This window comes from Tupaia chinensis, unplaced genomic scaffold, assembly GCF_000334495.1.
Source record: "Tupaia chinensis unplaced genomic scaffold, TupChi_1.0 Scaffold143572_1, whole genome shotgun sequence".
Lineage (NCBI taxonomy): Eukaryota > Metazoa > Chordata > Mammalia > Scandentia > Tupaiidae > Tupaia > Tupaia belangeri.
Window position 1 is genome coordinate 256136 of NW_006203417.1, and position 4539 is coordinate 260674.

At 40.7% G+C, this 4539-nt stretch overlaps 1 pseudogene; it reads right to left on the reverse strand.

The window, feature by feature from the left end:
* Window positions 1-602: 602 nt before the first annotated feature.
* On the reverse strand, window positions 603-940 carry LOC102486705 (NADH dehydrogenase [ubiquinone] iron-sulfur protein 5 pseudogene; annotated as a pseudogene).
* Window positions 941-4539: the final 3599 nt, after the last annotated feature.

The window sequence follows — 4539 nt, forward strand, 5'->3', positions numbered from 1 at the left end:
GCAACTCATCCTTCCTGAAACAGTCCTTTTTTGGGTTTGTTTTTGTTTTAGAAAGAGGGATTTTTAAAAAGAATTATTTTATTTAACTTTAATTATGTTTTTTAATTTGACCAGAAAGGGACAGGATGAGAGACAGAGAGACAGACAGAGAAAGTGAGAAAGCAAGTTGCCAGGTTCAGGCCTCGAACCATGATCAACCATGTGGGAGTTCAGTATCCTTAACCACCATGCCATCTGCCGGCCCTGAGAGAGAGATTTTTGCTATAGGGCATGTGTGTTGCCAGAGAGATAAAGAGAGACAGAGAGATAGTAAGCAAGAAATCACCCCACAGGGGAGATGACCACACCAATCCATTCTCCTCCATTTTCCTCTTGGGATTTTGGGCATGTACACACACACGCCCAGTGTGAGTTTTAAGCCACCAGGCCCAGGACTGAAACCACAGTTGACTACATGGGAGTCCAGTGATGTAACCATTTTCTTTTTAGAATGAAGCAATCCTTTATTTTCATACTTCAACAAATAGGTTTTCAAGGAACAATCTTTCTAGTGGAGATTAGCGACAAGAAAACCAGCCTCCGGCCATCAGCAGCCACCCTGCTCAGGGCCTAGGCTCCCCCTGGCCTGAGTGGTGAGACAGAGGGATGTACTTTCCTTCCTTTATTAGCTTTTCCTGCTGCATCCTGATGGCATTCATGCGTTTTATCATTTTCTGCCAAACCATACACTCTATGAAATCATCGTATTCTAGCTTGCACTCTTTCTCTGCCCAGACACTACCGATTCCATGTGCACATTCTATCCACTCCTTTTCAAAAGCATGGCATTGAGATGGGAGTCTGTGGGGCCGTTCACCACTTTGGATTGTCATCCAGTGATCTATGTTAATGCCCAGCCTTTTCTGCACATCAAGGAAAGGCATGACTGCCCGCTGCACTGCCCTTGTCGTCCAGTTGGACGCCGCTGCAGACCCACCACAAAACAGTTCTTTTTTAAAATAAAGTGTTCCATCTTTAAGAATTAGGATCCCTGGGGACCAGCAGTTAGCGTAATGGCTATGTCCCATGTAGTCGACGGCCGTTCAAGTCCCGGACCCGGTGGCTTAAGCTCATGGCGGGTGCGTGTGTGTGTGCCCAAGATCCTGAGAGGAGAATGAAGGAGAAGGGATTGCGGCATGGCCATCCTCCCTGGGGGGTGATTTCTCACTTTCTATCTCTCTGTCTCTCTCTGTCTTTCTGGCGAGTGCCCACACCCTATAGAGAAAACCTCTCCAAAAAAAAAAAAAAAGAATTAGGCCCCCTGTCCTGCTCCAGACATCAGACATCAGGGGAAGTGTGTGGCTTAAATAACTAATGATAACAAAGAATAGACAAAGCTGCTAAGACCCTAGTATGTCCTTTGACTGTCACTGTCACTGTCTCTGCTATAAAGAGACTTGTCTTGGCAGCTTCCTGAACTGGTAATCCCTAGGGTATGATGTTCCCATTCCTAAGCATTTTGCTGGTATATGGGGCAGGAGCCTACAATTACAGTCACTTGTGGACCATTATTTCTCACGCTTGGTCATGACCTGCACAAATTCCTGAAAACTCAATGTAACTAGACAATTACTGGTGCTGTGGGTCTACCTATAAGCCTCCTCTGGTCTTGTCCCAGGAACAGAACCACTTTTCTCTGCTATGGTGACTTACTCTTCCAAGCTGAACAGCCATAATCTCTGCTACCTTGAGGCTATGAAAGAACTTTCGATCCTGCTCCACATTGCACAGAAACCAAGGGAAGCTCTGAAGAGCTAAACTCCAGGCCTCACTGTGCAGAACTATTCTTGTCCACCAAGTTTTGCTTGCAGTTCTTGCAATCATCTCTTCCCAGAATCCTAAACTAGAAAGGGGACAGATGTCTCTTCACTTCAGACCTTTGGCTCAACAAGGAGAGATTGCTTCATCTCTGCCCATATTTCTCCTCTACTTTTGCTTCTCTCTACTCTTCCTCCTGAAGTTCAGAGGAACTGGAGAATGCAGGCTTTAGAATTTCCCTACTGCTTCTTGTCAGGACAAAGGAGCTCTTAGGTTAAACTCTACAATCAGCTCAGCTCAAGTCTTCTTCATATGATAAAAAAATTTAAAAATAAATTAAAAATAAAATAAAATAAACAAGATAAAGGAAATAAGACAGTTCCTTTCACTCTTAATAAAGTCTGGCTTTTAGGCCTATTTTCTTGCTTTGAACTTCAAAATCCTATTTTGGAAACCAGAAATGGAAAACTCTATATATTTTTTTGAATCCTTGCTATGCAAGTTTTAATTCTACCCTCCTCCCACCACTGCTTTGAGTCAACTAAAAAGAAGGTCATATGTCTGAAAAAATCAAGGAGTAAAATACATTAATATATTTTGGGGGGAGAGAAGGAGATGATATCCATTATAGAACATACCTTCATCTAAACTTGCCAGGTCCAAGTCCTACTTCTCTTAATGGCCTATAGGAAAGAGATTTGACAATAAAATAAATCAATCAAGCCTTGATGTAAGAGTGAGTTGACACATCTAAATCATCACAACAAGCCTATGATGAAGGTACTCTTAAAAATAAGGAAACTAGGGAAGAGAGAGGTTAAGAAATATGTTAAACACACCTGTAGGTGGCATTATATTTTAATAGGGCCATCCTGCAGAGGCAACACTACAAACTAAAAGGAAGAATGTCTAATAGTAAAAATTCAAGCCTGCTAATTGGCTAATTTCCAGAGACAATAGAACTAAAAAGATCCCATTCAACCTTTTTTCAACACTTTTTTCCTAAAGGAATTTCCATTCTGGATTTTCCAAGGCCTTGAATAGAAGCTCTAGCCTTGACAAATGTCCTGGTGAAATCCAAGGCTCCTCTGAGTGGCTCCAGCAATGAGTGCCACATCACGAACCTTCCCTTGCTCATAACTCCTGGTGCATGCCCAACCTTCATTAGGGACCAAGCCTTATGTTGATCATTTCATTTTGACAACATAAAGCCCTAAAACCATTAGAAACAGTTCTCAAGTCTTAATGTGGCTCCCATCTCTTCTGTTTTCTTTGGTGGTATCTACTTACAGGCATAAGTATGAAAAATACATATCACATGTGATGATTTACAATTATTAAAATTAAATAAGAGAAAATCTTTGGCATTCACATTAATTTTCTTATTTGGAAGAGACATCCCATTTTACTGATTGCAATATAAATAAGTTTGGAATAATGATTGTGATATTCCATTAAACTAACGAATGCAATCTCATAAGTCATTTTTATGGATAAAATTTAAAATACTGTATTAATTCCAAACAGAATGCATTTGCAGTTTGTTCCAAAAAAAACAGATTACTAAATGTAATGTCAACAGTCATTACTTCCTGGTGTTATTTACCTGATCCCAATTTCCTGGCTAATGCTGCCGTGTGTGTAATGAATAATGCACTGTGTGAAATGTATACTGTGAAAAAATACATTACATGTAGTACAGTAATTGGTATGTACATCACCTAATAAGATAATTTTTATTTCTTCCCTGCCTCCCACCCCTTTCCCACTATTTTCAATCTAATTTATACCTGGAAGAAACATTTCAGAGAAGAGAGTAGGATGTTCAAAGTGAGTAATATTTGTTCATGATTACTTATGTATTATTTAACTACAAATGAACATACAACTAAATACCACTCATCATCAAGATATGGAAAGTTTTCAGCACTCCAGAACTTCCACTGTGCCCCTTCTTAATCTACCTAGGAGGGGTATATTTGTATCACCATAGATCGGTTTCAAAGTGAACAACATATTTTTAATTGCCAGAGGGCATATGCACTTGCCAGAGAGAAACAAGAGAGATCGAGGAAGCAAGAGAGAAAACATCCCCAGTGGGACTTGTCATACTGCAATCCTTTCTCTCTTTTTCCTTTGTGTCAGGATTTTGGGCACGTACACACATGTAGCCTGTGTGTTTTTTAAGTCACAGGGTTGGGATTCGAAATGTGGTTGGCCATGTGGGATTGGCTCCCTTAACTAATAGTCTATGTAACTTTTTTTAAATGTAAATTTAGTGCTTAAAAATCTCCTAAAATAAAGATTGAAGTTATTTGTCACTATTGAAAAAGCAGCCCCCAAATAAATTCCAGCACTCTTAGCAGTGAGCCTGAACAACAATAACTTTTAGTTTACCAATAGGTTGATTAGGTAGTTTCAAAATTGTCCAAACCAGGCCAGCTAGTGGTGTGGTGGTTAAGGCAGGTGGATCCTACAAGGCTAACTTCACACTTGGAAAACCACACCCAATGGGTGGAACCAGCAAATGGCATAGTGGTTATGTCACTGAACTCTCATAATATCCAACTGCAGTTTGAGTCTCAGACCCATGACTTGAAACTCATGCCTGGAGTGTGTGCATGCATACCCAAAATCCCTGGAAAAGAAGGGATTGCAGCATGGCCATCCCCCATGCGGGTTGATTTCTCACTATCCCCCTCACTGTATCTGTCTCTCTCTCTCTTCCCAGTGAGCACATGT